At 38.1% G+C, this 12548-nt stretch overlaps 1 long non-coding RNA gene across 1 annotated transcript; it reads right to left on the bottom strand.

The window, feature by feature from the left end:
- Nucleotides 1-1004: 1004 nt before the first annotated feature.
- On the bottom strand, nucleotides 1005-4552 carry LOC134158327 (uncharacterized). Its single transcript, XR_009962721.1, has 3 exons — nucleotides 4491-4552; nucleotides 2879-2944; nucleotides 1005-1448 (listed from the first exon to the last, which is right to left on the bottom strand). It is a non-coding gene; the product is annotated as an uncharacterized LOC134158327 (long non-coding RNA).
- Between the last annotated feature and the right edge of the window lie 7996 nt (nucleotides 4553-12548).

The raw sequence follows: 12548 nt of genomic DNA, 5'->3' as shown, positions 1-12548 counted from the left end.
GGCAACCCCTGGCATCAATACAGGCTGGAGGATGAAGGAATTGAGAGCACCCCTGAAGACAACGACTTTGGGGTACTGGTGGATGAAAAACACCATTCGTGGGCATGAGCTGGCAGTGTGTGCTTGCAGCCTGGAAGGCCAATTGTATCTTGGGCTGCATCAAAAGGTGTGTGACCAGCAGGACAAGGGGGGTGATTCTGCCTCTCTACTCCACTCTGGTGAGACCCCACCTGCAGTACTGCATTCAGCTCTAGAATCTTCAGTATAGGAAAAATATGGACCTGTGGGTGAGAGTCCAGGGGAGGGCCACAGAAACGACTGGAGAGTTTGAGCACCTCTCTTATGAAGACAGGCTGAGAGATTTGGGCTTGTTCAGTCTGGAGAAGACTCCAGAGAGACTTTATGATGGTCTTTCAGTTCTTAAAAGGAGCCTGTAAGAAAGATGGGGAGAGACTTTTTATCAGGGCCTGTTTCGATAAGAAAAGGGGGAATGGTTTTAAAATAAAAGAGAAGAGATTCAGGCTGGACATGAGGAAAAAAATTTTACAATGAAGTTGGTAAAACACTGGCACAGGTTGCCCAGAAATGTGGTTGCACCACCCTTGGAGACATTCAAGACCAGGCTGGATGTGGCTCTGGGAGACCAGACCTAGTTAAAGATGTCCCTGCTCATTGTAAGGGGGTTGGACTAGATATCTTTGAAGGTCCCTTCTAAGCCAAACTATTCTATGATTCTATGATTGACAGGAGCATGCCGTGTTCTGCTCACATCCCTATCTGAGTGATCCAGCTGTAATAGACAGGAGAAACAACAAAGGAGGACCAGTCGTTCCCTATTGCCATGGGCAGCAACTCCTGCCTTCTCCTCTCAGCCTTTGCTCATGCAGATGTTTGCCTCCCAGCCCAGGTTGTTGCAGCTCGTTTTTACGCCCATCCTGTGATGTGGCCACCACAGCACTCTTCCTAGTGACACAGCCATGACATCACAAGTGTTAGTACAGAGTTAGTGTTGCATCACTGTGACATGGATATTATCTTCCACCATTCAGGTGAGAAGAAAAAATAGGTGATTAGTAGTTATAATAAAGCATGAACAACTGGTAATGTTGGGGAAGAAAACTAAGTAGTTGTACCAACAATTTAAAGGACAGCAGCTCAGCAAAGGTTGGAGGAGAATTAAAAGCAGCAGATTTTACCTGCTGCTCAGTTTTAAAGATTTATGTGGTACTTATAACTGAGATTTGTGGGTTTGAAGAAAAATGCTTGTCGAGTTGTTTGAAGATAATATTTCACATCTTCCAAATTGAAGACATATCCAGTGCCAAACCCTGCATCCATGAGTGGTTGACAGTGCTGAGGAGGTTTCATCATGCAATTTGATTTCTTTCCCAGAAATGAACCAATGATTTTGCCAGACACTCTCATGTGTTACACACTTCAGTTGGGCACTACAATGAACTGCATGAATTAGCTTCCATCTACTCGGTTCGCTGCAGGCTGTTTACATCCCCTTTAACTAATAGGACAAGAGGCAATAGGCACAAACTGAAACACAGGAGATTTCATCTAAATATCTGGAAACGCTTTTTCGCTGTGAGGGTGACTGAGCACTGGCAAAGATTGCCTAGAGAAGCTGTGGAGTCTCCATCCTTGGAAGTATTTAGAAAACACTAGTCATGGTCCTGGGCAACCTGCCTTACGTGAGCCTGCTCTCACAGGGAGCTGGACTGGACGATCTTCAGAGGTCTCTTCTCACCTCAACCATTCAGTGATTCTGTGATCTTTGGTGCATGAAAGTCATTTTTTTCCCCATAATTAATTTCTCATTAATAATTTTAGTTTGGCAGATGTTAAAGTAAAAATGAAAGCAAGGAAAACTGAGTATGTTCAGAAGAGAGGTGACCTTTAAATTATTAAGCACAACGACAAATGACAATAAATTTCTTCCAGTGAATTCTTGGTGATCCTTTAAATGCTTCAACTGCTGTATGTGTCGACTTTACCTACTGTTGACATTCAGAGACAGACAAGCAGGGGTGTGGTTGGAAATTATAGGATCCTGTTGGTTAGAGGTAGGGTAGAGGAGTGTTTAAAACATGCCCCTGGACTCCCTCTGTGACACACTATCCTGCTCACTCAGCTGGCGTGCAGAATATTGTTAGGTGGCCTCTATTCCATTCCCTTCCCTGCTGTGTTTAACATTAACTTGAGAGGAGACACTGGGTGGCAAGGTCAACCCATCTTCCCCTTTCATCACATTCATCCTTTGCTTCTAGAATGCTTTGTCTAATGGTATACAAAGAATTGCTGGGTTTCAAGAAACTCCAAGTATTTTGCCTGCTATTGACTGTGCTGTACTTTGTACACACTACATGAGACAAGGCAAAAAAATGCATTAAGAAAATCACTTGTTCCTGTTGACTACAATGTAATGGTTTCACAGTAGATCCTGAGAGCTCATGTGATCAGATGATGAAGTGTGGTGCTTCACTTCCGACAGCTGTGATGATCTTTTGATGACCACTGCCCCTTCAGCCCATTGCCAGAAGCAGCATATAGTAATCAGGTGTTTTATCTCCCAGCAAGTATCACACACTTTCATCTTCTGGTTCAGTCGGATAGGACAACTTTTTTAAAAGCAAGGAAAAATAGAAATGAAAGCACAAGCACTATCCAGTGCATTACCCCCATTTCTCTGCTGCTTTAGCTGCTTAATATGTTAACTTTATCTGCTGCTGTCATATGCAACAGTCTCTGGAAATGTGGTTGCTGTTCAGGAAGCAAGGGTTGTGCAAAAATAGTCACTGTAGCAATAAAGTATGGTAGTTGTCTTCCAAGATGGAGAGAAATGTGTTATCTGCTACCCAGAGAAACTTACTGTTCTACACAATTGATTGCTGCAGAGTTTTATTGATTTGAGAGAATTTTAAACTTCCTTACCAGTCTACAAATGAGAGAGAGAAATAATAATGAAGTTTCCGGAAGGGCAAGGGTTGGGGTGGGATGGGATATAAAAATGAACAAACCAAAACAGTAACCACAGAAGCCTACTGAAAAACTATTGGTCTGTTTTGTTTCTGTTGGCTTTCATCAGATTCTCATTTTCCTCCCCATTTATGGGTGACTTTGGTCTTGGGCTAGTTTGAGAGGACTGACGCAGTGATGTCCCCAAAGGCTGTGACCTTCTCCAATCTGAACTCCTGCCTTTTTTTTTTTTTCTTCAGAAACTGATATTCTTTCTAAAGAAAACAGGAGAGAAATGGACCTATCAAGATTTAATGATGCAAAAATCAATGAGAAAAACATGTTTGAGTGTGATACTCTTTGTATTTTACAAAAAGACAAAAAGGGATTTAAAAAATCACCTTTAAGGCATCCAATTCTAAGGTTTCAATAAACAAGTACACTGATCACAAGCTCTTTGATTATTTTTCTAGCCCCCAGAGAAGCAGCAGTAAAATCATGAGGACCGTTATAAGATGAGAGTAAGAAGCAGCAACCAAGGAAATGAAAAAAATATTAGAATTGTTATTATCTATGCTTACAACAGAAGTATTGCATAGTAGATAAGAACATTGGAAGGATGCCTTTTTCCTATCTTGCATTATATCTTTCTGAACAAAACCCCTGTGTAGACAACAGAAGCTTGTTCTAATAACAAAATGTTGCCTGAAATGAAATTCTTGACATACCAATCATCCTCAGTAGCAAAGCCATTTTTCATATAAAACATGCTTTGGAGCAGGCTTTAATGAATGTCCCAAACCAGCTCATTGAGCCTATTTTCTCAAGAATGGGAGTAGTTAAATAAATTTAATAGAAAATCTACCACAGAGACACCACAAATTTCCCTGCCAAATCAGATTATGTACTTTTAAAGGACAAAGGCGTACACATTTGCTTCAAAATTACCTGAGCATATGTATTTCATAGCTAAAATGGGTGATGGCTTTGATTGAAATTAATTGCCCACCTTGAAAACTCCTCCCATTGCACCACAATCAAGGGGAGAGTTTCTAAAGTGAACACACTTCAGACTAAATCCTGTGAAGGAAAAACTTTTTTCTGCTATAACTACAGCTTTCCTCTCACTAAGAAGGAACTCTTAAAGACTAATATAACACAGTTGAATAACTCCTTATATAATCTGTTATCTCAGTCTGTGAATTCATTTGCTATTATAACTTAATGGGAAATTTAAAGTGATAACTTAGGAGTGAATTTAGCATTGCTAAAAGTGAATTTGGTGCACGTTCTGAGATACATCGTTAGGGTATTGCTTTGCAAGTGCATAGCTGCTTATCCATGTTGTAGCTAAATCAAATCTTGTAAACTAGCAGTGGACAGTAAGTGTAAAAGACCATGATAAGGATCTTGTCTTAGGGTAAAATATCATCAGTCGATGAGAATGATTGAGTTTCCACTTCTATAAGTGCACACGCATATACACCCATATATTTATTTATTTGTGGTCAACGGCTTTTACTCACACCACCCCAAAATGGCACATTCTGTGTTACCAGTATTGTATATAACAATACTTTTTCCATAACTGTTCTGAAAGAAAGGAAAAAAAAAACCCTGAACATATAAAAAAAATTCTTCAATTTTGACATGTATAAAAAGAATTCCAGATTATGTGTCACCTAGCTCCTAAAAAATCACAAAATATATGTGTATTTAGTCTCACCAGAAAACTTATATATACCAACCAGCCCGGAAAGAACATGTGGTAAAGAGTGACAGTTAGGTTCAGCTTCATTTTTTTGTCAGTGGGTGCCTCATGAAACATTTGAAAACAGGAAAAGGAAACTAGAATTGGACAGCTTTTTGAATTTTTAGCTCTCTCAGTGGTTTTCAGAAGAATAGAAGTGAATTCCATTCATCCCATATTAATAATAAAATCACATTTCCTATATGCCTTAAGAAAAAAAAGAATTTTAGCTTGTGGGCTATAGCTTTGTAGTACTGTGTGTACCTCAGACGAATGAATGCCTCTGCGTTGTCTTTCTTGACACTTCAGCATTCCTCAGGAGGGTGAGAAATCAGCAAAGATATAAAAAACACTGCCCTATCCATGGAGTCTAGGAGAGGGCACCAGGAGACAACATCGACAAGCAGTGCAATATATGCAACACTGGCTACAGTCACCTGACTCCACAGCATTCAGGTGGTTATATTTGGCACATAAAGCAACATTTAACATGATCATTCCCTGACCCGTGCTAAATAATAAAAGTACCGTTAAGACAAAATAGTGGGCCTTTTAAAGGCAGGGAATCTATGCCAAATATAGTGATCAAACCAGCCTGACTAATAAGCTAGTCACAAATGTAAAGGGTAGCAGAAAAGGGTGGCAGAAGAAGCAGAGGTTTCTGCAGTAGAGATCAAAAAAGAAAAAAAAACAAAGAGGAATCTAAAAATTTAAAAAGGGAAATTGCTTTGTGTCACATTGCACTTACATTTTATGCTGGAAAAAAAACAGGTCCCTGAAACACAACAGTTGGCTGCAGCAGCAAGTTCTTTCTGAGCTGAGGAAAAATCCAGATGTCTTATAGATAACCAGCAGCTGCTTTCCAGACATTTAATTTCTATTCTATATCCAGTCTGTAGTTCATATGTGCCACACAGCTGTGATATGGCTTGTACTTACAGGCTGGAGCTCTGACTTCTAAGTTATTGTAATGAATGTTACAATATATTTGCGTTCAAGCCTCCTTCATCTGCCCTGTTTTACATTCTGTTTGTCCTCCTAAACCAGAGAACAAAACAATTATGTTTCTTTATTTAATAAAATGCATAAGTCAAGTTCTTATTAATCTTTATATAAGGGACAAAAATAATCAGACCTCTCTTGACAAATGTGATTGTTATTGTAACATTCATCATCACTGGAATAACAACATATTACTTTAACTGGTTTTGGCTATGGGTAACCTGTCTCAAAAATGTAAAATAATCCCACTGCAGTTTTTCCCTTGAGCAAGTATGTTCAGTCTCATATGCTATATTCAGCTGTTAATTATCCTTCTAGTTGGAGGTATGCATAGAAACACACTGGGATGCAAGCCTGTTGCACGAATCTTTGCTGGCCCTAGGTGTCAGGTTCATTTACAAGGACTCCACCTTAGAGTGACCAGCCTCTCATGTTGCAGATTGTTGGAGGACAGGAAAGTTTTGATAGGTGTGCTGTTTCCAAGCACCTGCTGAAACAATGTGAATTTTCACAGTCATGAAAAATTGATAAATTTTCTCAGACTTTCATACAGTTACTGAACGCTTCCAATTCTCCTTTTTAAACCAAGCACAAAAATCAAGAAGGAGATGGTGTTACATCATCTTCTTCCTTTAGAAATACTGGTTTATAAATGTCTTTTGGATATACTGACTACACGATTTGACATTGCCTTAAATTTCAAGGTCACATGACAACAATTTATGATAGCACTTGATCTCATCTGCCCACTAATCTGTCATCTCTGATTAATCTAAAATTCCAACCTGTTACGCAGTTTCCAAATGCTTACAGATTTAAAATTATAATAATGACACAAACATAGATGAGTAGTTTGCCAGAAATGTATTTCTCATTTTCTTATCAAATATACATTTTTTTCCCAAAGATATGACATCATCTTGAAACCTTGAAATGGAGGATTTAATATGATTTATTCATGCAAAATCCGTTTGTAAGATCTTAGTTCTTCAGTATTAGAAGCCAGACCCATTTCTGTAGTAGGCCTTACCACTGACTTTCAAGTTTGGGGATGGGTAAGTTAACATATTATACAGTGACTTGGTCACATGTCAGAAGCCTTCTATCATTACAACACTTTCATATTCCCCCTTCAGCGACCAACTTTGTGTGCTCCCACAAAACCATCCTTTTGAGAGAAACAAAGGAAATCCAAAATAGTTCCAATGTAATTAATAAATATATCTAAAATTTTCCTGAAAACATTTACGGCACATTGTATTTCACAAACAGAACATGTGCCAGTCTGGTGTGGTAGAATAAGCCTCCAGATATCAGCAGTACTGTGAAAGCTTATCTCTCTCCTGTTCCTGTGATATGGTTGGGAAATGACAGTGGCAGAATCCTTCAAAATCTCTCATATTTTTTAAGTGTACCTACCTGGTGAAAGTTTTTTACTGGAGTTTGGAGAAGTCTCCCCTAGTGACAGCCTGGCTATCTGTTATTGAATTGCTCTGTAACACTCCCTATTATCATTTCTTCCACCTTCTCCCTGAAAATAACATTCAGCCACAGTGATGTTTTGAGGGCTGAAATACCTGGGAATAGTCTTCAAGCTGGGAACTGCTTCCAGAAACTACCTAATGGGCAGTTCTGGATAATGAATATGGCTAAGGGGAGTGAGGGTAATCAACTGCTCAAGGACAAGTCTTACACAGAAAAACAGTAAAATCCCTATGAAATGTTTTAGCTAGTTCTAAAAGTGAAAGTATACACTTTTACAAAGATGCTATGTATGCTTTCCAGCAAATCTCAGTCCAGTTCTAAAGCCCTGTTTGTCATACAGATGTTTTGTCACACATGGTAATGGTGTTGCTACTCAGTAGGACAGTCACAGGTGCTACAGCTCCTACTCAGGAGTAAGCTACTGCATAAATATAGGATGGCATATTTGCCATTGACTTAAGAGTTCTAAAGTAAAAAAATACCAACCACAAGCAAACAGGACTTTAGTAGATCAGAAGCAAAAGGAAATAAACATACAGGTCACTCATGAGGATACCTGTAGTTTGAGGTGTCATAGGAGGAGCTCACCACTGCCCAATACCAAGCTGCAAGGGGCAGCAGGAAGTTGGGTCATACCAGAGCAGGCAGGGAGCCCAGGGAGGTAGAAACTGATTTCTTTTCCTCCAGAATTATCACCATAATGCAGGATGGCACATGCTTTCTCACAGCTGCATGGCCTTACCTCATCTCATGATCTATAAGATTCTTACTCCTTTCTGAAAAACAAACAAAAACCTTCCCAAATACCCAACTCAAACAGCTACGTGGGTACTCTTGTGCCTATGCATGGGTAGATGGTTATTGCTGTCTGAGTACAGAGCCACACGTTTTTTTTCTTACTGAATTACATCCTGATTTGTCTCAGATCTTTAAATTCTCAGGGGTAGTTTTAATCCTCTACCTGCATTTTCTCTGAAAGAGGTATGATTTGCAAATATAAGCATTCTCATTTTTCCATTAGTCAAGTCACTGAAGAAAATATCAACTAATTCTGGAATAGGGACATATTCCTGGAAAAAAAACCCCACTCAGCGTATTGCTGTGATTCCTTTCCCTTGCAGCATTTTAATCTAGACCATATGTTCCTAGCTTACTTGGGAGATTGTTCTAGGAGGCTGTGTCCAGAGACTCACTAAAATCAAGATGTGATATTAACTGTTTTTCTAGCCACATGAAGTGATATCCCATGACAAAATGGAATTATTTTGGCTCAATATAATTTTTATTGACCACTCTTTTCTCTTTATGTACTATTTTCTAAGTATTCTCAACTGGTGTGTAAATTATTTTCCCACTGTTTTCATAGAAATTGAAATGAACTATCTGGCTTACAATTTTAACCTCTCTCTCCTATTTCTTTTTAAAGATGGGCTCTCTTCCTACCCTTTCGTAGATATTCAGAATGTTAATTTGGGCTGGCTGATCACAAAATAACTAATTTATTCACAAAACTTCGACTGTTTTCTTTCCCCTTTCAAGTTCTTGCCCTTTTTGTCTTCATTTCATGATACCACCAGCTCATGACTGAACTTTTGAGTGAGAAGAAAAGGGAACTAAATCTACTAACTTTCTAGGAATTGTTTGCCAATAACCTTCACTCTGCAGAGAAATGGATCATTTTTCCTTAGCTTTCTCTACCTGTCAGTGCACTAACATGCTGGGAAGGAAACGTCAACTATGCATCACATGGTTTCATTCTCTGCTTTTGACTTTCTCTGGCCTCAAATGTTCATCTATCCGTTCATCTTTCTTAAAAGTCTTTTCCTTGGTGAGTGATCTACAGCTCCTATCCTTCCTCCGCACTGTCATAACTTGCAATTTTGCATCGTTTCTTTTGCATAGGTTTGCATAAACTTGCATTTAACATAGTTCCCTTAAAGAACTGTCTACTGTGCTTAACTTTCTCAAAATTGTCTCCCACGGGATATCACTTACTAGTTCTCCGAATTTCTATAATCTGCTCTGCTGAAGCAAATTGCAGCTCTTCCTGTTTGTCAGGAATTCTGCTGCTTCATGATCACTCATGAAATGCAAGTTGGTTTTAACTGTTACTTTTTCCTCTAGGCTCTACAAAATTACGAGGATCAAATCTGGAAAATGTCATCTTTCTTTACTTTCTCCAATTTCTAAACAAAATTTCCACTAAGACTTTTCAGAAATTAGACAGATTGCTTGAGGACATCTTTATTCCTTTCCCAAAATGGACATTTTTGTAAGCGAGTATGTTGTTGTCACTGAATACTGGGTTTTGGATAATTCTCCTTACAAAACACTCATCATATGATTATTTTTTTGACAGATGGCCCACTACTGACTCCTGTCAGCACTTTTTATTCTTTAAGAATTACTCAGGAGCTAGGGAGCAGCCTATGTCCCTCTTTGGTAACAAGTGATGCCTGCATGTAAGATAACACATATGGTAACACCTGCATCCTTTTCTGTGTCTACATATCCTGAACGAGTTATACTGCTTATATTAATGTCCCTAGTAAATAAATCATTCCATCAGGTCTTCATTAGGTCTGTTAAGTAGTAACTTTGAAATGCGTTTCTACAGCCACTTCCACTTGCTTGTTCCCCTTGCAACTTACATTCAGACATCCCAGAAACATAAAAATGAGCCTGATTACAGAAGACAGACTGAGACTTCTCTGGAATAGCAAACATGTAGTTCTAAAAGACACACAGAAGAGCAAGAATATCTGGTAGAACTCAGCTGTATTTAACACGTGGAAAAAAACACCATTCAGGTTGCTGGACAGTCTTCACCCATTCAACCTAAGCAGAACCCAGCCTGTCTGCAGCCAATATGCAGCGCCTGAACAGAACTCCTTACAACCAGCTTCACAAACAGATTCAATTCTCATGCCAAATTTTGACACCTTTGTTCAGGTTCTCAGAGGTGACATGCATTAAATTCTCCTCCACACTGAGACTGATGGAATATTTTCTGGCAAGAAAAATGTGAAACATCTTCTGGATGTAAACATTATAAAACCAGCCCCAAATCCTTGAAAGTGTTGGACCATCTGGTAACCTGAAAAGGTCTCTGATGTTAATTTATAATAAATCGAAGAGTATCAGATAAATCTCAAAGATTCAAAGAGTATTAATTTTGTACAAAAGTGATTAACGAATTGACAACAATATATGCAGGTCAACAATCTTCAAATGGTGAAAATAATAATGGAAAATAAGCAGGATAGAAAGTCAGCTACAACACTGTTAAATGTCTCTCCTATGTACATATATGAAATAGACACATTAATGACCAGAACACTTGTAAATCTAAAGAGGGTTATACTAGATAAATCCTAGATTCACAACACTATCACGGTGAACAGAAGATGACCAAGCATTTGATTTCACTTACTGGCATAATCTGGAGTAATCTGGGACTCATTCCAGTAACATCAAGAGTGAAGAGATCCTACAGCACAAAATCACACTGAGACTGAAATCAGATCTAGACTGTGCAAATCAGACTTGCAGATCAGTATCACAGTTAGAGCACTTAATGTCACATGATGATCCTTAGCACTGATGGAAAGGGAGGTTATTGACTTGACAAACAGCCAGTGACTCAGGGAGACAGAGATTTCATTTCCCTTCAAGTATTTTTGGAGAGGAGCCACTCTGCAAAGCTCAGTCTCCAAAAGCTGAGAAGGGAATCACCTTCCATTTTGGAATACTGGAATATCACCAATCTATGTACCAGAAGAATTATGTGTTATAGCTGCTTCCAAATATTACATGTTTGTTGGATTTTACATACTTTTTAAGAAGTAACATTATTTTCAATATTGTGCATGATAAACTGCTACCAATCACTTTCTCTGAAATGTAAATTTGAGAAATTTTTAATTCCTAAAGAAATAAAGATAAGTACATAAAAAAGCCTTCCAGGCACAGTTTTTTAAACTTTAGTGTTTTGGAAAGCAAATAAGTGTTCTGTGTTCTTTAACAATACTGATTTTAAAATAATATATTAAAAAAAAATGTAATTCTGTAATGTTGATAATATTTCAAAACGTATGTCTGGCAAAATTTAAATATGGTCTTCTCTAAACCAGTGATTTTTCATAGTTTGAAACTGCTGCTCACAAATCTTAATGTATCTTTCCAAACTATCAGAAAAAAAACCCCAAACCTAGCATACTGGATTGAATTATTTTCTTTGGAGATAAATTTGAAACATAAATATTGCTAAAATAGACTCAGAAGATTCAGTCAACATTTTATTCACCTTGATACTAGCAATTACAATAAAAATATAGTAAGCAGAAAGAAATCAAATGTTCTAGAAGTAAATTGTATCTTTCCACACTCAAGACATTTAAAGTACGTGATTAGTTGTAAGAGGCTCCTGCTGAAGCCAAGTTTCAGAGTGTGTTATGGCTGCTTGTTGCAACTTATTAATTCCAATGTATCGCTTTCCTTGTACTCTCTTATGTGTGTTGGACAGCTAGCGAGAAGAGCAAACATACTAAAGATATGTGCTGCTGACATGTCTCACAGAAATTTGATCTCAGCTTGTGGAAGTGACCTCACTGGATGCTTCGGAATGCATTGTTGCTGGATGCTTCTATAGCAAAGGTACCAAAAAATATGCCAGCTTCCACCTTAGGCAAAACAGAAGAGTGCTTTGTCCTATCAGACCTGGCCACAGATGTTATGTTTTCGTGATTTTTAGACATATAGTTTTAGTATATGTATCTTTTAATTTAGCATGTCTTCAGTAACTTGTTCACACACAAAATATTCACACAGGCAGAATGATACAAATCAACATCAAAACCACCACCACTTCATGAAACAGCACTCCTCATGTTTTTATATGCAAATAAAATCAACATTTTGCAGGCAGCTCTATGACAAAAATAAAAGTATGTAGGGTTTTGCACAACCCGACAGATGCTATGTCAATTTCAGTAGTGTTGTCCTCCTAAATAGCTGAAGCATAGCAATACAAAAACCTTTGTTCGATAAACAACTTGTAACACATGCTCATAAGGAGATGAATGTACTGGAAGATGTATTTTTATCTATCAATCACATAGAGAATTTATGTAGACACCAGAATAATCTCCTTTTTGAAAGCTATATAATATTCATTAATGATCTCCATTCTTAGTACATGTAAATTAAAGCCATTAAGGTATTCAGCACCAGAAGGCATCTGAACTTGTCTAATAAGGCAGTAATTCAGTGAAAGCAATGAAAGGAAATTTATCTCTGGGGCACACTGCAAAGAAGTCTGAATGGCCATCTTCCAGATATAGCTTTT

The sequence above is a fragment of the Pezoporus occidentalis genome, unplaced genomic scaffold (genome assembly GCF_034315485.1).
Source record: "Pezoporus occidentalis ecotype Australia unplaced genomic scaffold, CSIRO_AGI_Poc_V1 ctg13, whole genome shotgun sequence".
NCBI classification, from domain to species: Eukaryota; Metazoa; Chordata; class Aves; order Psittaciformes; family Psittacidae; genus Pezoporus; species Pezoporus occidentalis.
Note: the sequence above shows the minus strand (reverse complement) of the source record. Positions and strands in the feature narration are given on the sequence as shown.